Genomic DNA, 12,803 nt, shown 5'->3' on the forward strand with positions numbered 1-12,803 from the left:
ATTCTTCAGTTTAGCTCGGATCATGATCTCACTGTTCATGAGTTCAAGCCCTGATGCGGGCTAGGCACTGACAGAGAGAAACCTGCTTGGGGTTCTGTCTCTCTCTCTCTCTTTCTCTGCCCCTCCCCCGCTTGCTCTCGCTTTCCTCTCTCTCCCTCTCTCTCTCAAAATAAATAAAAATAAACTGTAAAAAAAAGAAGAGGAGTTTTCAAATGCTGATGTATTGAGGGAAGAAAAATTAGCAATATGTCCTGGTGTCATAATTTTTTCGAACTTTATTTGCCATCTCTCTCTCTCTCTCTCTCTCTCTCTCTTAACCTACTATTGTTTGGGTGGAAAAGGGAGAGGGAGAGAGCAATGGTATATAAGAGCATATTTATGAGAAAACCTATCAGTGTAATTGCTTTAGGTAACTTATGACTTATTAGCTAATGATGTCAGATAATGTCGCATTAGTCAATCAAAAAAATTTTTGTGCACTTATTCTATTTGGATATCTCTACTAGACAATGAGAGAATCTTTGAGAAAGGCCAAAACCAATACAAATTTTGGGGCCGAATGGGGTTGTTATAGTCTAGTAATGTTGAAAACTCTTAGGCTCATAAACTCATCTGGTCATCTCTTGGGCAGTGGCTCAAAGGGCTCATTTGTCTGCACTTGGACTGTGGGTGTCTGTTTATAACTTTGACATGTTAAGGGGGTACCACTAGTTCCTTTCCCTAAACCCCATTCCTTAACCTTATTTTGCCATTCAATATATGGTCATAGTTGATTTCTTATGAAGAAAAAAAAGGAAACCTTTAAATACTGGATTAAAGCACTGATCTAGTAACTCATCAGTAATATCTTTCCTGTAATCTTCAGCTCAAAATCCACAGCATATGAATCAGAAACAGTGATGACTTTGCCCTGCTTGCTGAGTTCATCCCCTGCCACAAGGATCCTTTGAAAGACCCGGGTTCTTATGCACATAGATAGTGAGCACTGTCTGTTTTTTCCTATTTTTTTCTGATGTACAGTTGGCACAGTGTTAGTTTCAGGTGTACAACACAGTGATTCAACAACCCTGTATGTCATGCTATGCTCACCACAAATGTATCTACCATGTCACCATCCAACGCTATGATGATACAATTGACTCTGTTCCCTATGCTGGACCTTTCATCCCCATGATAAATTCCACTGGTGGGCACTTTCTCACCTAAATCTGAAGAAGAAAATAAAACTTTCTGGGGAAAAAATCCTCTTGGGCATGATTCAAGGAAGAAGAAAACCATTAGCAAATACTGTATTTAAGTGCATCACCACATTCAAAGCAGAGAAATATGATTTTTAGTGCATAATTTTTGAAAATAGTGATCCGTTTACACTCTTTTAAGTGGTATTTGCAAGGTTCACATTCATAGGATTTTACAATTAGAAAATAGAGTGGAATAAATCATGTCTTCTCAGGAGGAAGCAAGCAAACTTTATCAAAAAGTCTCATATATTTCAGTTATTTTAGGTGAGAGGTTTTAACACTGTTCTTGTGAAAATGAAAATAGTTCATGCTGTATGCTGAATGACAGGGGCCTTCAGCCATGGCCACACCCTGACAAATATCAACCTGACTGTAAGAATGGAGTTATGTTTTCTTCTCCAAGCCACACTCAACCCACAGTGGAAAGAACTGACTTAAGATCTGGCAAGCCTGAGATCGCCTATGCTTTGGATGGTGATACAGGTTGCAGAGAGAAATCCAAACTGGTAATGACTCACAGGCTTTGCTTATGTCCTGCACCTCACCACCCTTGGTATGGGGTGCTAGCATTTTAGAAGTCCCTGTGAGACTTTTCACCCTTCTGGAAGGCAAAATGGCAGATCCCTTCTGTGCAGGATGGGTTTCAACAAAAGCCAAATGTTGAAGTGTGAGCCAGGCAACGACAATTAAAATTATAAACTCTTGACTTTGAATGACTTGTTCAAGCCCTAAAAAGAGAATATGTACATAATGCTAAAATTATCGGTTTCAGGTCATTTTCCCAAGAATAGGAATTTGAGAATCAAGCAATGTTATTGTTGGGGTTTATAATCCTGTCCTAACACCCGTGTTTCTTACCTGTCATGTCTTGGAAAGGTGTCCTTTTTATTTTTATGTTTTCCTGAAGATTTTATGGCTTCAATCTGGATATTGCAAGAACAAGGATCCTGTCATAGCTCCGGATTATCTGCCAGCCCTAACCCCTCAATGCTGACGTGGCCCTTCCCGGGCAATGAGGCGCAAAAGGTCCCGAGGTTGTGGGCGGCCCTGCTGCAGCTGCTGCCCGTGCCCGCGCGAGGGCGCCATAGAGTCAGCCCTACCTCACCCGCACCTAAGTAGTCATCTGCGGCGCCGGCTTGTCACATTTAAAGCCTTCATTTTCTTCCTGTTAATCCATGGGTCCCTAAATACCTTTTTTAGTCGGGCTCCCCCCTACTGTCCTTAAATTGCACAAGAACCCTGGGGGCTTTCGCAGGGTTTTTGCTTCCAAACCTTGAGATGTGAGAGACTTGGAAAGTCCGCTCTACCAGTACTGGTGTTTCTCTGACCCTGACGTTTGGGGGTTACTGTAGAGTATACGGCCTGCAGCCCTCACCGATATTTGTTCACTGGGATAGTCATGCCCTAGATGGATCAGAGCATTCATGGTCCTCAGATTCCCTACAGTGGGCTCCTGAGGGGTAACTCTTTCAGCTTTCATTCACTCAGCCATTGTCCCCAAAGCAGAACATTCTGCGAGAGTGGTTGGCATCTAGATTTACTGTGTTATTCCTTTTTAAAAACAAACAACTTCACATATGTAAAAGTAAATGTTAAATAAATATGTATTAAATGAATACTCAAGTACTCACCATGTAATTTAACAAACACTAACATGCCTTTAAAGACTTGTGTGTCCCTTTCCACTACATTACTATTCTGAATATTTCATTATAATTCTACCACTTTAGTATGTGTCCCCAAATAATTTATTTGGCATGTTTTTATACTTAGTTTAAGTGATAGTGTGACCTGGTTTTTTTCCCCCACTCAGTTTATGATTATGAAATGTATACACCTTGATGTGGGTACCTGTAATTAATTTTTTAATGGGTAGTAAAATGAGTAAATGCTCTATTTCACACAGTGAATTTTCTAAAGTTGGCTGTTTTGGGGCGCCTGGGTGGCGCAGTCGGTTAAGCGTCCGACTTCAACCAGGTCACGATCTCGCGGTCCGGGAGTTCGAGCCCCGCGTCGGGCTCTGGGCTGATGGCTCAGAGCCTGGAGCCTGTTTCTGATTCTGTGTCTCCCTCTCTCTGCCCCTCCCCCGTTCATGCTCTGTCTCTCTCTGTCCCAAAAATAAATAAACGTTGAAAAAAAAAAATTTAAAGTTGGCTGTTTTAATTTAGATTATAGTCTCTATTTGCTGTTTTTGCCAAGAATTTTAGTTCTAGCTGCTTTTTAACTCTATGAACTAACTGTATGTATAGTTACTGTTTTATATAGTCATTGTTTGTCTAGACTCCCCCATGTTTACATTTTCCTTGCTCCCATTTCCTATTGCATTTCAGGTCTTCCTCCCTTTTGGAGTCATTGTCCTTCTGAAAGAAATGCAGCTTTCAGAAATTCCTCCAGTAATGTCTACGCACAGCAAACTATATTTTTTGATTTTGTAAAATCTCTTTCTTTTACTCTAATAAGTGAAATAAAGGTTTAGATTTATAGTTATCTTTTTTGCAATGTGTTGATGATACAATGTCAGTGATTTCTGGTTTCGGTTGCTGCTATTGGGAAATCAATTGTCACTTAAATTATTGTTCCTTTATAGGTGATCTGTCTATTCTTTCCATTTTTCTTTTGTGCCAAGCAGTTTCATGATGCTGTTCTGTGTATAGGTTTTCTTTTGTTTATCTTGTTTGAGATGTGTGGTACTTATTAAATCCGTGGCACTAATATCTTTCGTAAATTCTGAGACACTCCCAGATATTGTATATTTTGAAATGTGGCACTTTCCCACCTTCCCATTCTAGAAACCCGAGTAAAAATACAGCAGGTCTTTGTATTCTTTATGCCTTCTAATGTATCTTTCATCCTTTCCATTTCATTCCTTATTCATCCACATCTATCTTTCAGTTCACTAATCTCTCTTCATCTGGGTCTAATCTACTGTTTAACCTCTTCAATGAGTTATTTTTCAATCTAGTCACTTCTGAATGCCTTTTATATATCGTTCAGTGTTTGATTGCATTTTTATTTCTTTAAAGATTTTATACATTGTCATTTTGCATTATGTATCTCATAATACTAACGTTTAAAACTCACAGGCAGTAAAATCTATTGCTTGGTGTTTCTGCTTGTTCTCAGTCATGATGTTTTGTTTCCTCATGTGTTTGGCAACTTGGGGGGCTTGTATTAGGCTGATTTTAATCAGGGAGAATCCTGATGGGCATGAGATGATTTTTTTCTACAGAGCAAATTCATGTTTACTTCTTCCTGAACTGAGGGTTGTCATCATTTGGGGCCACCTTATTTATATGGATTTCCCCTACTTTGTAAATGTGGGTAGAGTAAATTTCATTCCCAAACTCTATAGTACAGGAGAGTTTTTTTGTTTTTGTTTTTTGTTTGTTTTGTTTTTTTTCTCCTACCCAGAGCTGCGATGGAGATAGACAGATTTGTTTCCTGTGTTCCTTTAAGGGCAGATGTAATCTTCCCATCTTCTCACAAGTGGCCCCGTTTATGTAAGGTCTCAGTTCAGTTGCCTGCATTGCACAGCCCCAACTCTGGTCTCTTGCTCCTTCTTGCCAGAGTATTGATAGCAGCATTTGACCCTGAGGCAGCCTAAGGTTCTGCCTTTGCTTATCATTCTGCTTTTAGCAACTAGTTAGGTCTTTTGTTGCTGTGGGGCAAAGTTGGTGGGGGCAGGGAGAAAGGGTTGGGGACAAACACTTGAACATTTCCCTTAGTTTCTTATGATCTCAGCAATGCACTGAAAAGTTTGTCATGATTTTTCTGGCCTCTAGAAGTTTTTGCTGCAGGAGGGTTCTTCAGACATCTTATCTGCCACACAGCAGGAAATGAAAGCCTCAGTGGGGTTTTCAAACTCAAACTTAGCAAAAGAATCCTTGACCCAAAAAACATTAGGCCCTTATTGAGCAAGGGGCCTCAGCTCAGACTTCTTTTTCCACTATGATCTCCTCTATAGGGTCTTGAGGGTTATTTCCTTAAATTGGCTTCTGTTCAGAGCTGATTTCCTTCCCACCCCCACCCCCTGGGGCAGAGGTCCCTAACCTAAGTGGTTCCGATCATAAAGTCTGAAAAAGGCTGCTTTGGTTTGAGCCTCAGTTCTGCCCTTGCAGTGGTGGGACCCTGGCCAAGTTACTTCAACTCTATAAGTCTCAGTTTACCCATCTGTAAAATGGATATAATAAGAAAATCTTCTATACTGCCAGCTCTTGCTGGGGGGAATCAGACAAAATGCAGTTCTCTCATCAATGATACAGGAATTCAAGTGACATGTGATCAGATTCCTGATAAACTTTGTCCTTAATTCATTTTAATGAATTTATACTTCAATGCATCCATCCCACTTTACAGAACGAAACAGTAAGAGATGAATAGAAATCAGACATACCATTCTGAGTCTGGATCAGCCCCAGGACTCTTGGGGATCCCAGATAGTATTTCAGACTGTTTCTGGGACCTTAGGAAAAAAAATTACAATTTGACAAGACTAAGGGTCTATTGGAATCTTGCACATCAGGTGGGGTAACTACGGAAGCCAGATTCCCCTTATTTAATAGATGGGGAAACTGAGGCCCAAACATGTTGATCAGCTTGTTCAAAGTTACTCAGTCCAAAAAAAAAAAAAAATCACTCAATTACTGGCAGAATTGGGACTGAACTCAGGTCTCTGTACTGACCTCTGCTGCCTCTCTTGCATCTCCATAATGTCAGATTTTCCACCTTCTCCTCCTTTGTTCATTGAACACTATATACTTAACCCATTTGGTGAGAAAAATAATGTAATATATTAGTATAAATTTTATTCTAATCTTATATACCTCTATGTATGTTCCTATGTGATCACAATCAGATTTCAAAAGGAATTTGTGTTTTGTTTTCCCTGGAGTATTTTGTGTTTCCATGGAGATACTAACTGTGCTTGTTGGATTATTTAGGATTGCTCTAATTGCAACTGTTATATAAAACCATGTAAGCAAAAAAGGGTTATATGTTGCCTTGTATGGCCGAAGAACTGAAGAAAGGAACCATCAGGCAAGGATGGTTCCAGATGTTCAAAGGATGTCATCGGAAAGCTGTTTCTTTATATAGCGTGGATGAACTTTCCTCAGTGTTGGCTTTCCCTGCAGGCCAATGCTCTCTCTGTCATGGCACTTGGCCATGTCACATGGTCACAGCTCCAGATCCAGACAAGTGTCTCCTTTCCTGGAAGATCAGTGAATTCCTGAGTTGCTGGGCTGGGCTGGGCTTGTGCGGGGCATGGAACACTGATTGATCAGGTCTGTCAAGTGCCACTCCTGGGTACTAATGACATGTCACACCTATCAAAACCACATGGCTTGGTGAAAGGGCATGATTCCCAAAGGAAAATCCGGGTGTTACCATCAGAAGAAACAGAAATAGATGTGGGACAGCAAAGGTGGCTGTTCACAACCCCTGCCATCCTAATAGCCCAGTGAGTGACCATGGTATTCTGTCATTACCCCCATCACAGGCACTTAGGTTGCCCAGAGAGGAACCAGATGCTCTGGGTTCAAATTCCACATCTGCTTCTCTATAGCTGTGACCCTTGGGCAAGTGTCTTAATGTAACTCTGCCTCAGTTTCCTCATGTGTAAGGTGGAGACAGTAATAGGACTTGTTCACGGGGTGTTAGGAGGATTAAAGGAGCTAATACACGTGATGAATTTATATCAGTCCCTGGCATATGTTACATCCAGCACGTTAGCTATTATTACTCATCATCATAACTAGCATTACTAAAAAAGCAAATATTTAATTTAGAAAATGGCATTCACTCTCAGGCACTTCCTTAGAATACTTCCTCCCCTAGTTGGAATTTCCTGGGCAAAGCTCCAGCTGTGTTTCTAGCTCCTGTTATTTACCTCCAGGCACTCTCAGCAGTACAGAGCCAATCAACAGTGTCACAATCCTAGTGCTGTTGCAATCCTAGTGATCTCAAGCCCTCTAGTCTTGCCTGGAGTAGCACTTTCCTTTAAGGGCAAAACAAAATATCTGGAGCACACATCAGATAGCTGGAGGGCTGACTGGGATTGGCCGGGCTAACCCACGGTTCCTGCGTCTTCCCCAAACTGAATGCTCATAAGCCATCTCTTTCCTACCTCCCCATCTTGCCACGGTATCCTGGGGCCCATGCCCCCTCTTGAGACCTGTGCCTGTTTCCCTCTCCTACACTTTCCAGCTGCCAGGAACTACCCTGAATATCCTGAGACTTTTCTTACATTGAGCAACGTAAGTTTCTTTCGTCTTTACTAACCTCCACCCAAACTAGGTGCGGGACCTAACTACATAACCAAAGAGAACTTTCTGAATCCAAAATAGGCTTCATGCTCCTAAGAAAAATGTTGTCATTGCCTTACATGTGACTGCAGTTATTATGATTATTTTTTCTGTTGACAGCAACTCCTGCAGCCCTGCCAATGCTGTTTTCATTTTAAGTTTTTCAGCAATGAGATCTTAATTATTTTTAATGTTTATTTGGGGGGGGGGTGGGCCAAGAAGGGCAGAGAGAGAGGGAGACACAGAATCCGAAGCAGGCTCCGGGCTCTGAGCTGTCAGAACAGAGGCCAATGCAGGGCTCAGACCCATGAACTGTAAGTTCATGACCTGAGCCGAAGTCAGATGCCTAACCGACTGAGCCACCCAGGAGCCCCTCGGCAATGAGATTTTAAACCTCAGCAATGTACAAGGCTACTTGGTGCTATGGGAGTTACAGTGAGCTATAATAAGGTCCTAGCCCTTAAAGTACAAACAATTTTGGTTGGAAGGCAGAATTAACATCTTTGGCATACGGGAAACCCAAGTTTTCTCATGGAAGTTGGGCTTCAGGAACTCGGGAAACAGTGAGGAGTCATCGCCTTGAACTTCGGTGCTCTAACTCCCTTGTGGGAAGAGGCAGCATCCCCTGGCTGGTCAGACACTCCACCCCTGTGACATTTAAGAGTTGGTGACTTCAGAGACCATGTGGTGTGGCACCTGCTTCCTGCCTTGAGGGGGCCCAGCAGCCCCACACGGACTGCAGGATGAGGCTCCAAAGGCGGCTGCGCTTCCTGCCCACCTGTCACACTTGTGGCAGCTGCAGTCCGCTGGGCATGAGGGAGGAGGAGCAGAGTTCATGCTGCCTAAATGGATCTCAGAGGGATCCGTGAAAAGAAGGAAGACAGCTGTTCAGGGAGTCTCTCCGTGGGCTGCCTCTTGTCCCCAAACTACAGCCCCCATCAAGTGCCAGGGGCCAGTTTCAGCAAGCACGGGACCAGGAGAGAAACCAGGAAGTGAGCAATAAGGTCCAGTCACGTGTCCACACTTACTGTCCACCTGGTGTGCACAGGGATATACTCTTAGCACAGGGAAACCACAGCCTTGCAGAGAGCCAAACTGCTGCTTGTGACCAAGCCTGGGGCCCCCAGCGGGTGCAGTGCAGACCTTGTTCCTCTGACAGATACTTAGGGAATACCTCCTGGGATGGGGGCTCCCCATACTGACGCAGCTTAAACAAGACTGGTCCCATCCATGCTTTCATGGAGCCAACAGCCTAGTGATGGACACAAACGTTAATCAGATGGTCCCTGTGTTTGACGTGTATGTGAAAATATCCTCATGTGTTTCTCGAGTAAACAAAACACCACAGAGATTTTTTTTTTTTTTAAGCCAGAAGTACAGGGTATCAGACAGGATATCCAACTCCATGCAAGAGGTTCTGGTGGGTTTCCTTAATCAAGTGACACAGGAGGTGGCCTGGGTGACAAGATGGGGGAGCATTCCTGCCAGAGGGAGCAGCCCGTGTCCTAAGATGGAGATGGGCTCTTGGTGGGAGTAAGAAGTCGGGTATGGCTGGGATGGAGACACAGAGTAGCCAGAGTGCCTGGAAAGGAGACAGGGTCACATACTGTATTCACAGACTAGCTCAAGGATTCTGAATGTTTTCTGAGAGCCACGAGAAGCCCTTGAAGGATTAATAGGCCTCAAGAGTGGCACAAGCTGTGTGTGTGTGTGTGTGTGTGTGTGTGTGTGTGTGTGTGTGTGTACTAAAACAATGTTCTAAGCATTTGCAGAAAATGGGTTCTAAGGGACAAACATGAATAAGGGAAAATTATCTAGGTGGTTGTTGCAATAATCCAGGCAAGAAAAAGCAGCATCCTGGATGAGCATGGTAGAATCATGGATGGAAATACTGGGCAAATGAAATATAGGTAGAAGCTGGAGTCAGCAAGACATGAAGCTTGATTGAGTGGGAGCCCAGATGAGGCCCAGGTTTGGGCCCCAAGCATCAGAGGAATGTTCCTGCCACTTACTGAAGAAAGAGGTGGTGGACGGGGTGTGGGAAGGAGACTTGATTACTGTTGAATCGGAGGTGCCTGGAAGAAAATCAAGTAGAATTCTCCAAGCATCAGAAACTTTTGAGGGATTCTGGAGGCAGAGTCTGACTGGGAAATAGCACCACGAAAGAAAGCCAGGCACAGTGAAAATACAAAAATGATGCCAGGCCTCGGACCTTAACTGGCGACACTGAGTCCGGGCGGAGTAAGCCAGCCCCTCCTTGCTCGTCTGGAGCTGCTCCCAATCTAGGCAGGACACATGGGCAGCAAGTACAGCTGAACAATGCAGGGGTTAGGGCACCAGCCACCACCCCCAGGGAGCCAAAAATCTGCATGTAACTCCTGACCCCCCAAACTTAACTATAATGGGCTACTGTTGACCAGAAATACAGTCTATTAACACACATTTTCTGTCTGTATTTACTACATTCTTACAATAATACATTTTTCTTAAAATTTTCAGTATGTCTAATAGCCAAAGTATGGAAACAGCCCAAAAGTCCATCAACGGATGAATGGATAAAGAAGATGTGGTATATATATATACAATGGAGTATTATGCGGCAATCAAAAGAATGAAATCTTGCCATTTGCAACTATGTGAATGGAACAGAGGGTATTATGCTAAGCGAAATTAGTCAGTCAGAGAAAGACAAATATCATATGACTTTACTCCTGTGAGGAATTTAAGATACAAAACAGATGAACATAAGGGAAGGGAAGCAAAAATAATACAAAAACAGGGAAGGGGACAAAACATAAGAGACTCTAAGGGCACCTGGGTGGCTCAGTTGGTTAAGCATCTGACTTCGGTTCAGGTCACCATCTTATGGTTTGTGGGTTCGAGCCCTGCTATCAGCTCAGAGCCTGGAGCCTGCTTCGGATTCTGTGTCTCCCTCTCTCTCTGTCCCTCCCCCACTCACACTCTGTCTCTGTCTCTCTCAAAAATAAATAACACTAAACACAAAATTTAGGGGCGCCTGGGTGGCGCAGTCGGTTAAGTGTCCGACTTCAGCCAGGTCACGATCTCGCGGTCCGTGAGTTCGAGCCCCGCGTCAGGCTCTGGGCTGATGGCTCAGAGCCTGGAGCCTGTTTCCGATTCTGTGTCTCCCTCTCTCTCTGCCCCTTCCCCGTTCATGCTCTGTCTCTCTCTGTCCCAAAAATAAATAAACGTTGAAAAAAAAAATTAAAAAAAAAATAAACACAAAATTTAAAAACAACATAAGAGACTGAAATATAGAGAACAGAGGGTTGCTGGAAGGGTTATGGGAGGGGGGAATTGGCTAAATGGGTAAGGGGCATTAAGGAATCTACTCCTGAAATCATTGTTGCACTATATGCTAACTAACTTGGATATAAATTTTAAAATAGAAAGAATAAACAATAAGATATCACTTCAAAAAAATTTTTTAGTAGGTCTAGGCTACACAGTTCATCTGTGAGTTTTTTCAAATTGTTGTAAATCTCCAAAAATTTTTCCAGTATATTTATTGAACAAAATCCACGTGTAAGAGGAACTGTGCAGTTCAAACCTGTGTTGTTCAAGGGTCAGCTGTGCTTGGATGAGGAATCTGCAAATGAGCAATTGCAAATTCGAGAACTATACAGAGACACCAAGAATTCCAGTGGAGAAACCCAGCCTTTCGAGGAGCAGCTGGCTGACATCCTTGCAGGCAAGAAGGCTTGGTTTCAGATCACTGGAGACTTCATGCCTGCATATCAGGCTAATGATGGTTTCTCAATGATGGCAAATCTGCCACCAATGCTAAAAAAACCTCTGCAGAGAAACACCCCCAATCCACCAATCTCAAAAAGGAGAGAAAAAAGAAAGCCTTCATGTAGAAGACAGAGCTACAAATATAAATGCAACTGGTTTGCCTACAGACATTATGGTGGAGGCATTTATACAACTTCTGATTTGGCATGATTCTGAGATCTTCAGAGAGACTTTATGGTCAAGTTTTACAAAGATAACAAGGAAATCTTAAAGCAGATGGGCTTTGCAGTTATTTGAAGAGGGAATCTGGATTGTGCAATGCTTTTGCATGAAGATGAAATTAGAAGCTAGAAATCACATATTGAGGTAGCTAAGTTTCAACTGGAGGGGAATATGAGGCATCAGAAAGGAAGAGGTGCAAGCCCCACAGGAAGGATCTGGTTCTGGAATAAAAGCACCTGGACTGCTGGAACATCCTTAGTGCCCCATGAGGGAATGGTCATCACCAAAGTGTTTCATCCTATGGATTTTGAGGATGGTCCATTGGTGCTGATCAGGGTCAGAGAAAACCTTTGAGAGTGTTCAAAGCTTGGGTCAATCAGGAATCTCCTTCTCTTTAAAAGACACCAGATGGCATAACCTCGGTGTCTTTGAGGAAGCTATCTTTGTACTCAAACCTTCGATGGAAGGTGGTGTGATGGTCACAGGACCCCTGTCTAAACATGGGATGGGGCTACAGATGGCCAGGCTGAGAAGACCCATGGGATTCCTATACAGACATGGGGTGGGGCTATAGATGACCAGGCTGAGAAGACCCCAAGTGTAAGAGCAGAACAGCTTTGTGGAAGTCTTCCTTCCATATCCTGAGGCCTACAGAGGTGTTCAATGTTCAAATACTACCTTTGCTTCAAAAAGCAAGGCCTTCTAAGGTAAGGCTTTTCCAGAGCACCCTAGCACATCCAGGATGAATGCTCAAGAAGCCACAACTAACATGGCATTTGAAGAATCTATCCATGGAAAGATATTCAAAAAACGGGAAGATGGGAGAGATTTTGAAGATGCTTCTGAAAAAGATGCTAAAAAACATGGCCCCCCAAAAGTCTGCAGAAGGCAGTTCCAGAAGTCTGAAGAGAACAGTTTTGAAAGAAGACCTTCAAAAAAGACTCTGAAGAGAAAAAAACAAAAAAGTCTGCAGGCAACCCTGAAAAGCAAACTGAAGAGGAAGACGTCTTGGAAAGAGAATCTGAAGATTGCTCTGAAAAGGGCTTTGAGGAAGACTCCAAGAAATAACGAGCAGAAAATGGTGTTGAAAAGGAGTTAGGAAGGAACCATCCTGAGAAATGAGAATCTGGGGATGGCGGCTCTGAGTGGTTGGTGGGGAAGGCTGTGTGTGAAGATTCAGATGGAAAGGAGACACACACAGAGAATTTGGTTGATGATGGACCAGACGGAAACAAGAAGAAAATGCAGATGGAAAAGGATCTGAAGATACTGAGGAAGAAAGAGG

The 12,803-nt window shown here is 43.0% G+C and overlaps 1 pseudogene; it reads left to right on the forward strand.

The window, feature by feature from the left end:
• The first annotated feature begins 8,286 nt into the window (after positions 1–8,286).
• On the forward strand, positions 8,287–11,935 carry LOC115514876 (annotated as a pseudogene).
• The last annotated feature ends 868 nt before the right edge of the window (positions 11,936–12,803 follow it).

This window comes from Lynx canadensis, chromosome B2 (assembly GCF_007474595.2).
Source record: "Lynx canadensis isolate LIC74 chromosome B2, mLynCan4.pri.v2, whole genome shotgun sequence".
Classification (NCBI taxonomy): Eukaryota; Metazoa; Chordata; class Mammalia; order Carnivora; family Felidae; genus Lynx; species Lynx canadensis.